We start from the raw sequence: 12,528 nt of genomic DNA, 5'->3' as shown, positions 1-12,528 counted from the left end.
TGCATTAATTCCAAATGAAAGTGTCACACTAAGTTTGGTGTGCCACTTATCTTTTATGCAATGTATTGTGCTCACCTTCTTAAGTTTGCAATCAAAATGTCTCTGTCTCTTGTGCCTTAATTGTTATCTTTAATTTTGTTTGCTTGAAACACATGTGCTACTAATGTTTCATTGTGTAAGACATTCATGATCTATCTTAGCCCCATAGCCACGGTTCTAATTGTTGCTTGAGGACAAGCAATCATTCTAAGTTTGGTGTGGGAAGGGAAAGAAAAGGAGGAAAAGGACAACAATAGAGAAGATAAATTACAAGGTTGTAAAGTTCTTTTTTTTTTCTCTCATTTGTTTCCAGCACTTTAAATTGCATGATTGTCTTATTACCTTCTCTGTATACATGTGAGATATGAATGGGCATAGTTTGATTTCTAAATTGCAATATGCTGCTGTGGCATTATGACCACCAACTTGAGTTTTGTGAATTCAAAAGCAATAAAGCATCATGATCATAAACAAACAAGGAATTAAAGAAGAACTTGGCATGTGCATACAAGTATTGGAAGTCTAGTATGTTTGATTGTTGCTCAATTGCATTAGATTTGATTTAATTGGAGTTTTCATCTAGGACATTTTGTGAAATCTTTTGAAATCATGAAAACCTTGAAAAAAAAAGAGGCAAAGAAAAGAAAAAGGGAAAGAATGAGAAAGTTGAAGGCTCTGAGTACCAATGACAATTCCATTGTTAGGTACTTGTGGTGTTTATGTATCAAGTAAAATGCTTGAAAACAAAACACTTAGAAGTCAAGGCTAGGCTCAAGTGCAAAAGCACTCCCTCAAAGCTCAAGGCTCTGAGCATCAATGATTAGAGAGTCAAGAAAAGAAATAAATGTGCTTAATGAAGTCCTCTAATTAAATGCTTGTGGTGCTTATGTATCAAGTGGTAATACTTGAAAACAAAGCATTTAGAGTCGTAGTTTTGTTATCAACTCATGGGGCAAAGCACCCAAAAGAGAAGCTAATAAGAAAAATCAAAAGCTTGTTTCAAGGAAGAAATATAAGAAAAAGATTTCATAAATTGAGCTAGATAGAAGCATCAATCATTTACATTTCTTTTGTGATTGTAGCATGCTTAGAAAACTAGCTTACCATGAACATTGAGTTGCTATTCTTCTTACCTTGGATTGTCAATCTCTATTGCATGATTCTTTTCTTGCTTGAGGACAAGCAAGGTTTAAGTTTGGTGTTGTGATGCATTCGCATATTTGCCATTTTAACTAGTTAGTTTAGTTAGTTTTAGCTTAGGTTCATTCACTTTCTTTGAAATAAATGAGCAATTTTGTGAGTTTTCCTCCATGCATCCATGAACCAAGAATTAAGTGAAATTTGGCATAATTCATGCAAATAAATCAAGGAGTTTATATACAAGTTGATGTGAATGATTCCCTTGAAAATTATTGCATAAGATGGCAAAACTTTGAGGAAAGTTCTTTGGTTTATGTTAGGTGATGAAGCAAGAAGATAATGGAGCAAGAAAATATTGAAGAAAGGAATGCCATGCACGTTGCTAACGCCCATAAGCCTTGCCATGCACGTTGCCAACGCCAGGAAGCAAACATGGAGCCTTGAGAAAGGCTCGAGCACGTTGCCAACGTGCTGAAGAGAAGGAGTGTTCATCAACAACGCCAGGATGGTGAGGAAATTGTGATGCACGTTGCTAACTTGGAATGTAGGGGTGTTATCCACAACAACTCCAACAAGGCAGCCTGACCATGTCCTCTTCAATGGAAGATATCTTGAGTTATAGAGGTCCAAATTGAGTGCTTCCAATTGCATTGGAAAGCTGACATTTAGAGCTTTCCAACCATATATAATAGTCTATAGTGGAGCATGAAATGGAAGCTCGAATCAGAGTCATCTTTAGGCCCCAAAAACAAGGAAATGAGGTTGAAATTCAAGGAAGCATGAGTAGGCCAAGGAGGGGGAGTCGAACACGTTGCCAGGGCCAAAATGAACTGGCGTGTTCCTTGGCAACTCCAGCAACAACGTCCAGGCCAAGAAATTTGGGCTAGGGGCGTTGTTGAGCACGTTATTGGTGGCGTTATCCACAAAAACGCCCAACCAGGGCAGCCTGACCTTGCCATCTTCAATGGAGCATAACTTGAGCTAGGAAAGTCCAAATGAGGTGATTCTAGTGGCATTGGAAAGTAGACATCAAGAGCTTTCCAATGATATATCATAGTTCATATTTAAGCAAAGGATTGAAGCTCAAAGTTTAGGCAACATTAAGCATGAAAAGTGAAACCAAGAAGAAGAGCCAAGTGTTTGGCAATAACTTGGGCTAGCAACGCCTATCACCAAGCCCCAGCCCAGGAAACCCATGAGCACGTTGCCAACGTGCAATAACATTGGCGTGTTTGCCAATAACGCTTGTTCACTGGGCCAGAATTGATGTGAACAAGCTTTGCTTCCTCTGTTTTCCTTAAAAGGGCAGCAACTCCACTCATGAGCTAGCTAACCTCAAGCAAGAAAAACCCATAAATCTCAATCAATCAAGGCCACAAGAATCATCTAGAATAGTTGATTTTCATTTAATTGTAATTTGCTTTTAATTTCATTTCAATTGGTAATTTAGAAAAGCCTATATAAAGGCCATAGTCTCATAGCATTAGGAGGTTGGATTGGGGGGGATACGGAGGAGACCAATTTGGAATTCTGTGAATTGGCACACTCCATTGAGAGTGGGTCTTCGGACCCCTCCCCTTCATACACTCTTCTTCACTTCCCCTTCTCTTCTTCCTTAGTAGTAGTGTAGTTTAATTTGTAGTTTTCATTTATGAATTCTTGAATTCTCAATTTCTGTTTTGAAGTGTCACTCTTTATTTTCATACACTTTAGTTTCATGCAATTCAGTTTTCAATTGGAGCTATGATTCACTAAACCCCACCTTCATTAGGGGGAAGAGCTCTGCTTGTTGGAATGGATTGGTGAACTCATCTTCTCCTCCTCAATTCTAGTGGTTGATCTAAAGAGGGAACTCTTGCTCTTCATAGATTCAACCACCATCGAGAGAGGGGTTAATCTACATGAATTATGTGGTGAATTTGAGGAATGAGCCACATAATTCAGTTTAGAGTTCATCCTTTCATGATTTCTTTAATCAATATACCTTGGTTAGTATGTGAGATGTAACTCTCCTTGGTTGAGATTATAGGAATTGTGTGGCTGGATTAGATTTGAGCTTCATCTCTTCTCATGAACAATTAGATCACGAGAGTGGCAATTGGTTATGTTGAGAGAGATTGAATCACCAAGAGATTGGGATTCAATCACCCACTTGCCATGGATCTATACCCATGATTGAGGAAGATTTGACTAACATCAATTCATGAAAACTAGCATCTCTGATCCCTAATGATCCTCTCTATCATTAATTCTTATTTCTCTTGTTCTTAGTGTTTGAAAACCCATTGCCCAACTCCCTTCTACATCCTGTCAATTTACTATTCTTGTTATTACAGTCTGTTCCTTTATTTCTTGCCATTTACTCTTATGTTCTTTAAATTTCTGCAATCTTTAATTCCTTGCAATTTATCTTTGATGTCATTTAAGTTCCTTGCACTTTAAGTTTCCGTCATTTACTTTCATTTTATTTCTCTATTCTAGTTCTTTACATTTTGTGTCATTTACATTCTTGCAATTATGTTCAAAAATCAAAATGCTCATGAAATCAAAACTATGTTTGCTTGACTAAATTTACCATTAACTAAAGTTGCTTAATCTACCAATCTCCGTGGGATCGATCTCACTCTTTGTGAGTTTTATTACTTGATACGACCCGGTATACTTGCCGGTTATACGTGAAATCTAAATTTTTACGTATCAGTTGGCCATATAGGTTACGTGATTTCAATTCAAAAATGGCCTCAATCATACTAAATGCATTCAAAATATCAAATACAGAACATATAGAATCAGGCAAATCAAAGATTATAATCATAAAAGGAGTTTATAACACATAAGAACAAAATTTGTGGTTGAAAATGTATAACCACACAATGAAGCTTAAGTCTCACTTGGTGTTTTGTTCAAGCTCTTTTCTATGTTCCATAAGAAAATACTTCAATGAAGTTCAAAAACAAGTTTCAAATCTAATCAATGGAACGCCCTAAAAGAGATTTCTTGAAAATTTCTTTGTTGTTTTTACCAACTTTATTTCATATACTAGGTAACATGCAAATATAACCATAAGCAAACTAGGGTATATATATATATAACTATCAAATATTCACAAAAATATAACTATCAAAACTAAAAAATAGTGCAAAATGTTGAGAAAGAGAGATTTACGCCCCAAAAATTGCGGTTCCTCCCCACACTTAAACGTTGCATGGTCCTCCATGCATGCATACAATCCGGGGGTGAAGAAATATGAGGCTCCACTTTCAGCTGGTGGGCACTGGGGCTCGAGCTGCTGGATAAAACAAATAAATAAGAATTGAGGAAAAGTAAGATGTGTGTGGTATGATAAAAGACAATGTGTGCATTCCAAATGTGTGCACTATTTAGAACACACACATTGTTCGGGTAAAATGGTGACCACACAATCAGAAGAAATAGAATTTGTTCCTCAATGAAGTGGTCTAGGTTGCAAGTAAAGAATAAGCAGGAGAAGTAGGGAGGAATGGAGGGGTGGTGGAAGTGCGTTAGGGCTTAAGGAAAAGTGCAAACAAAATTTGTCCAAAACAGCACCCGTGCGTACGCACACAAGGTGAAAAATGGAAGGTGTGCGCTCGCACAAGGGTGTGCGAACGCTCTGAGCAGAGAGGAGATTAAGAAGTGTGCGTATGCACAAGTCTGGGTGTACGCACAGAACACACTTTTTTTTAGGAAAAAAGGATCATATGTGGGTGCACACACAGGTCCTTGCGCACGCACAATGGTGAAAAGAGGCAGGGGTTCATGTGCACAGGTTGTGCCAGTGATCCCAACAGAATGGGTGTAAGGAAGTGTGCGTATACGCAAGGTGGTACGTACGCTTACAGTGCGCAAAAAGAATGGTGCGTGCGTACGCATAAAAGCGTGCGCACGCACAAAGCGCAAAACACAAAGGGATGCACGCGCACAAGGTGAGCGAGCACTCCCAACAGAGGCTTGGTAAGGTAGTGTGCGTACGCACAGGACGTGATTTTTAGTTGTTGTGTGTATGCGCGCAAGGGCAAGCGCACGCACATGCCCTGTTTTTTCCCAAAAATTTTTCTTCAAAATCTAAGGTACCAAGTCTTAGCTCAACCAAAATTCAACCCCAAACATTCAAAACTTCACACAATCATGATCCATACCAAAATTAACCTATCTAAACTCAAAATGAAACTAATCCTAGACTAATTAAGACAAGAAAACATGCAATAAACCAAAATTATAAACAAAGAAATGGTAAGAACAATGTTACCATGGTGGGGTGTCTCCCACCTAACACTTTGGTTTATAGTCCTTAAGTTGGCCTTGTTGAGGAGACTCTTGCTAAGGTGGCATATGTTTCCACTCCTCCTTAAATCTCCATCCGTGTTTAGTCTTTGAAGCTCCTCCGAGATCCCATATTCTAGTTTCCCGTTCTTCTTGTTGTGGATTTCCATGCTCCAATCCGGATGGAGAAGCTCTCAAATGACCCGTAAAACAACCCAACACTCTCCAGAAATCACCCAATTGTGCTTCACACCATGTTTGAATGCCAAGTCTCGAATTGGTTTTCTTGAAGAACCTTGGGTTCACTTAGCAACCAACATCCTTTCCTCCACCATGCACCAACCCAAAAAGGACCTTGAGTTGGTAGTCCGTCTCCAAGATAGCATATTGATGGGGGCCAATGAAGCTCATAGGTGAAATTGTCACCCACTCAATATGCTCTTCACTCCATTCTTTAGTTGATCCTTCACATTTCTCAAGAGAGGTGTCTTGATCAGATGAGCGTAGAAGGAATAAATGGTTCACCGCCTCGGCTATGGTAGCCATAAGTTGTCCTTGTGTTCTTCAAAATCCTTCTTGCTCTTGGAGAAAAAATTGAAAGCATTGATCTTCCTGGGACAAGGGTTGGGGAACTCTACAATTAGATAAGAGAGAAGGTTCATGGGGTTGGGGAACTCCACAATTAGATAAAAGAGAAATAACCTCGTTGCAAGTATAGTTCTCAACCAACATGTAATGCTAAATCAAAGTTTAATTTTTTCAAGTTCAAATAACCAAGAGTAATCAAACCTTGGGTCGTCTTCCCTAGGAACTAATGCCTAAGAGTGCACAATTTTGGTTGTTGGAAGCAAAAGGGGTTTTCAATGATGAAGCAAGCAATAAAGAAATAAAAGAACGAGACAAAATTGCAAACAATGTATGTAATATAAACAAGTAAGACTCAAAATTGATGGAAAAGTGGTTCAAAACATAAATGAAACCATAACTTGATATGAGTTATAGAATACCTTCCTTGCCAAAACCACAACTACGATAATTATGATAGATTAATCTCACTAAGTCAACCCTTAACATCGAAGGATAGGTCAAGTGAGCATAATTGTTATTAATCCACAAATCCTAGCTAACTTACTAATTATCTTAGTAAGAAGCTAGCGTTAGTGGAAACAATAACAACTAACAACCCAAGAATTATCACTAAAAGTTGGACATTATGGCTCTAGTAATCCATAAACTCATTTTCCCCAAGTCAAGGGATGGAAATTATCCCATATTCAAAATTGGCATTTCATCAAACACATAGTGGGCATAAACATAAAACATGGCAAAATTGGGAAAATGATGAAAGCTATGAACCACAAATGATCACAATCAACAATAATAACTCAAACAAACATAAAATAACCATCAAACATCAAATTTCTCAACTAGAAATCCAAAAGTGCAAAACTATGTATATATGATAAAGGAAAGTAAAATATATGAAAGTGTAGAACAAGTAGTGGCCACAGAACTATGCGTGGGCACAGAAAGTATGTGTGGGCACAGGCTGAAATGCTTATCTCCTTTGTTTTTTTTTTCATGTTTTCTCCCAATTCCATGCTTTTCTTCCACTCTTATCAAGCCATTCCAACCTATTACACCTGAAATCACTTATCAAAACCATCAAGGCATCGAATGGAATAAAAATGGAATAAAAATTGATTAAATTAAGCTCAAAATAGCATGTTTTCTCAATTAGGCACAATTTAAGGAGAAAACACAAAAGCATGCTATTTGGCTGAATAAATGTGGGTTTATATGATGAAATTCACTCAAATCAAAACAAAATATATCGTCAAATATGGATTCATCACACGCCTATAGTGGAGCTTTAAGGACTATTTTCTGGAAGATATAGCTGGTGTGCCACGCCTATAGTGGAGCTTCAAGGACTCTCTTCTAGAAGACATAGCTGGCATGCCACACCCATAGTGGAATTTGGACATCCTTCTTTGGAGAACACAGCTGGTATGCCACGCCCAGTAGTGGCGTGCCACGCCCACATTAACACCCTGGCGTTTGCTTGAAGTGGCACGTCCACACAAGCGCCCAGTCACCTTTGCTTGTTTTCTTCCTCTTTTATTGCTCTTTTCACCTAAAATGCATGCAAGAACTCATTCCAAAGCAATATCCTATAAATTCCTGGGAGCTCAAATCAGATATGCGAAAGGACTATCCACATCTCTTTTCAGGTAACTAAATTTGAATTTTGAGGATAAAATTCTTTATTTAGTGGGTAGGATATAAACCCCGGTTAAATTAGTAAATAATTTGTCAAAAAATTAGTTTTTAATAAAGAGGATTAGAAATGTGAATATTATATCAAATTAAGATAGATCTCATTGAAACGAGAATTTTGACACCAATTTCGAAGAAATCGGTCCAAGATTGGACCGAACGGGCTGAACTGGTTGAACCGGACCCGAACCGGACTATCAGTCCAACCGGACCAGCCCTTTTAAGTGAACCCAAGCCTTCGTCCCCCTCATTTCAACGTAAACGAAGCTGAAAGCTTCCCAGGGAAAAGAAGAACGAGACATTCCCGTAAACCCTCACATTAACTTCCATACGCCGTAACTTTTCCGTCTGAGCTCCAATCGCCGCACCGTTTGCAGTCACGCGTTCACCGCGTCGAACTCTACATTTCTACCAGAACAATTTCATAGGTAACTCATTATTTTGCACTCAGCCTTCATTTTCCCCAATTTTCGAGTTTTGAGAAGGAATATTAAATTTCTTTGATTTCTGATATTTTAGGATCCAATTAGCTTGAGAAAAACGTTCACTCTTGCTTATGTGAAGCTTGGGTAAGATGATGATATGATAATTCTATTTTAATTTTATTGAATTTGAACTTTGAGTATTAAATTGGATATATATGTGTTATAAATGTGTATTAAGTTGTGAATAAATAATTGGAGTTTGAAATTGCGAATACTGGAACTTGGAGGAAGCGGGTTAGTTGAGGTTTTGAGGGCTGTGTTCTTTTAGGAAAATTTTCTTGTAATAATACTTGGGAATCGGCTAAGGTATGGTTTAGGTTTCTTGCATTTAATATATAATGTTCTGTGAAAAATTAGGCTAGATGTAGGATAGGTTGGATTGCATGTGTATATTTAATGCTTAGTATCATGTTGATGAACATGGTTGGTTTAGTGCTTGTTGGTTAGCTGGAGATTTGGTGAATTATTGATTTGAGGTATTTTGGGTTAGAAGCTTAGGATTAGTGAACTATGATCCTTAGTTGAATTTTGGTTGTTGAATTTAAATATTGTATAAGTATAATTGTTGATCTGAGGTAGATTTATTGTGGTGACTGTTATGATGATGAAGAAGGGTATGTTGAATTGAAAAGAAAGCAGGTTTGGACCCGAAAAGGGTGGCAAAGTCTGAGTTTTAGAGGAAATGCTGCCAAAATTTTATAAAAAAATTAGAGATTTTGTTTATATGATTATTTAAAAAGATTTAGATTCAAGGGTTATATGATTTGATTTAGAGTTATTAAAAAAATGAGCATGTTTTAAGTTTGATTTATTTAGAAAAGAATGAATTATGTTTTGAATTGGAACTATTGATGGATGGAATGTGAGGTGTGATAATGAAGGATAGGGATTGAATATGATTGACGTATAATGATGAATGAAATGCGATTGAGAATGATGTGGACGTTGATGAATTATAATTGAATTATTTATATGGCTTATGAATTTGAATAATTTGAGATACGAGATTCCCTGGATCAAATGCTGTGGCTTGCCACCACGTGTACTAGGTTGAAAACTCGATACTCTGTTGACCCTACGACGTAAGTGTGACCGGGCACTATATAAATTCTTGGGAATGTTACCCCCATTGAGAAATATTGATTATTTGAGAAAAAGCTATGCATAGACTCTTGGGGATACACGTCGGGGGACAGTCTAAGGACAATTCAGACTTGTCGGGTTAGCTGGATAACCGACAGACGAGCCTCATCAGCCATAGGACAGGCATGCATCATATGCATATTACTTGAATTACTTGCTTGTGTATTAACTGGGTGTGCCTAAATGTACTTGCCATGTTAAAGGTATATTTGTTATCTGCAGTACTTGTAACCTTCTTGTGCTTGCCTTTGTCTGTTTAGTTGTCTGTGAAAATGTATGATGGAGTTGGAGGTAAGGAGGAATGGCAGAATGGGATTTAGATTTAAGGTTAAGTTAAGTTAGGTTTAAATATCCTTAGTAAACCACCTTTTATGGCTTCTGTTTAATACTTTAAACTCTATAATCTGAGTGTCGGCATTCTAGGATTGCCTTTGGCATTCCCAGGACCTTATGTATTATGTGTGTGGCACCTTTACCATACTGAGAACCTCCGGTTCTCATTCTATACTATGTTGTTGTCTTTCAGATGCAGGTCAAGAGGCATCTCGTTAGGCTTCTGGACCCTTGAAGCGGAGTGGTTACAGGGTTATTTTGTTATGCTATGATGTGTATATATGTACTTGGTTTTCTCTTCGCATAACATGTTCTTTTGATCCTCCTAGAGGTTTATGGAGAGGCAGGATTGTGTATATGTACTTTTGGGTTTTGGATATGTATGTATATATATATATATGTAAATATTCTCCGGCCAGTCTTGACTTCACAGGCTGAGTTAGGAGCTTGTTATTTTGTATCTTTGGCACTCTATTCCTACTTCTGTTATCATATGTTTAATAGTTACGGTTTCCTTAGCACGCAGGTTAACCCGTTCTTTGAGCGTTACGCTTTTATTTTGTGATTTTGTTTCCTCTTTTCTTCAAGGCTATATCATGAATTTATAGGACATTGTATGGCCCTTTTTTATGAGAGAAAAAGGTAGATGATGCAAGTCATCAGCGTGGCCACAAACGATATGGCGATCGGAGCTCGGAGTGAGAAGTTTTGGGAGATGGAATCAAGAACAAGGGTTTGCAAAATTCTCCTCCCCCTTTCCTTGTGTTTTCAGCGTGTGTGGGTATGAATGGGGAATAGAAGTGGCTGGTGCCATTTCATTTAGTGGCTTGGGTTGGGCTTTGGGCCTAATATGGGACCGGTTTGGCCCGTTCAGCCCATTCTTGGGCCAAATTCTTTAATATTAGTGTCAAAATTTATGTTTTAATTAATTCTTCCTCATTAAACTATAAAATTCTATTTTTTAATTTCTGTGATTAATATTTAATTTATTGGCTAATTATTCGTTAATTATGCGGGGTTTACAAAGGGCGAATCACCCAAATAAACCAATGGCACTCAAAAATTACGTAGATGACCCAAATAAAAATATGTTACGTGCATGTCCCTAATAGATATCTCTATGGAAATTGACACAGGGACACTGAATTTAGCTCTACACGTACTAAATCGAATCAGCATCAATCGAGTTAGTATGAACATATGTAAATCAAAGGAGGCTGATTCGATTTACCCTTGAATGCTAAGAACCCTTGTAAATCGATGGAGGTAAATTCAATTTACTCGTTCCAACAATAAGGATGTAAATTAACCCGGGGTTGTTTCAATTTACATGGAGGGAAGTTAGTGAGCTGGACAACCTAATTCAATTTACTAAGTATTTATGATCATATATAAATAGATGTAAGCTAATTCAATTTACTATGGTGCTTCATATATAAACATATATAAATAGCTATTGAATGTGAATGCTTCATCATAGTCAACCTCACAATGGCTACTAATGAGAGTTTTTTAATTTTGGTGCACTATAAAGGCTCAATTAAGAAAAAAATGTGTTCCAGAATTAAGTTTTTTGTTAAGGAACTGCTTAGTGTTTTCCTCAAACCTTCAACGAGTTTCACAGAGTTTAAGAATACTATAATTCGAAGACTGGGGCTGCAAGGCGTGAAACGGGTGGAGAAGTTATTGTATTCCGATTTCTGTGTTGCGAGATGATGTGAAGTAAGATTCCTTGGTTATAAGCAGCTAATGCATGAGCAGCTTCTCTATCTTTTCCTAGTGAATTTGCACTTGAATTACTAATTTTAATCAAGATTTAATATATTTTAGCCACTATGAATGCTGCTTTGAGTTGTGTGTATTTCTATTTATTTCAGGTAGCATTCGGATGGATTTGACAGAGTTTTGTAGCAAAAAAGGAAGAAGCAAATGATGCTGTCAACCCCGACCTCCTTGCACTAAAACAATAATAACTTGAGCTACAGAGGTCTAATTAATGTGATTTTAGCGGCATTAGAAAGCTAACTTCTAGAGCTTTCCAACAATATATAATAGTATACCTTTTTCTTCCATCCAATTTGGCCTCCTCCACACTGAACTTGGGATTTTTCAAGTTCAGCGTGGACTCCAACGTAGAAAGGAAGAATCACACATCATCCATGCTGAACTTGAGAATTCTCAAGTTCAGCGTGGACTCAAAGAACGCCAAGGGAATTTGCACACTGCCTCCTCCACGCTGAATGATGATTGGATTTTTGTGTGGTCTAGAATTTCACTAATGAAATCTCGTTGCAAGTATAGTTTCTAAACCAAGAATAATCATTTCATACAAAAATTTGTTTGTCACAAGTACAAACCCCTAAAATTAATAACTGAAGTATTTAAACCTCGGGTCGTTCTCCCTAGGAATTGCAAATAAGTGTTCTTATTATTGGTTATGAGTTATGTTTGGGGTTTTGATATGAGACATGAAAGATAAATGGCAAGGAAGTAAACTAATTGCTAAAAAGGTCTTAGCAAGGGTTGGTGGCCAAGGATCTCTATCCCTATCACTAACCACAACATGAAAATTGGCAAGGATCAATCCCATTAAATCATCCTCTAACTAGTAGTAGAGGAAAGTCAAATGAGTTATATCAATCCAAGTCCATAAATCCTAACTCTCCACTAATTCAATTAGTGAGACCTAGAGTTAATGGCTCCCAATCATCAATTACTTGGACATTAGCAACTCAAGAATTCCTAAGTTACCTCTCCAAGCCAAGAGCATAAAATTCTACTCTAAAATCCAACCAAGCATTTTATCAAACACTTGGAGAGCATAAAA

At 37.4% G+C, this 12,528-nt stretch overlaps 1 protein-coding gene across 2 annotated transcripts in view; it reads left to right on the top strand.

Moving 5' to 3' along the window:
• The window catches only part of LOC130950741 (uncharacterized), a 32,751-nt gene that overhangs the window by 16,261 nt on the left and 3,962 nt on the right, over positions 1-12,528 (top strand). The window contains exon 3 of one of the 2 annotated variants that reach the window (XR_009073714.1): positions 9,895-10,625. The exons of the other annotated variant lie outside the window; for it this stretch is intronic. The gene's annotated coding sequence lies outside the window, so the exon portion shown is untranslated. Of the gene's footprint in view, positions 1-9,894; positions 10,626-12,528 lie in introns of those variants that run through there. 2 annotated transcript variants of the gene reach the window in all.

Source organism: Arachis stenosperma, chromosome 9 (genome assembly GCF_014773155.1).
Source record: "Arachis stenosperma cultivar V10309 chromosome 9, arast.V10309.gnm1.PFL2, whole genome shotgun sequence".
Taxonomy (NCBI): domain Eukaryota; kingdom Viridiplantae; phylum Streptophyta; class Magnoliopsida; order Fabales; family Fabaceae; genus Arachis; species Arachis stenosperma.
Note: the sequence above shows the minus strand (reverse complement) of the source record. Positions and strands in the feature narration are given on the sequence as shown.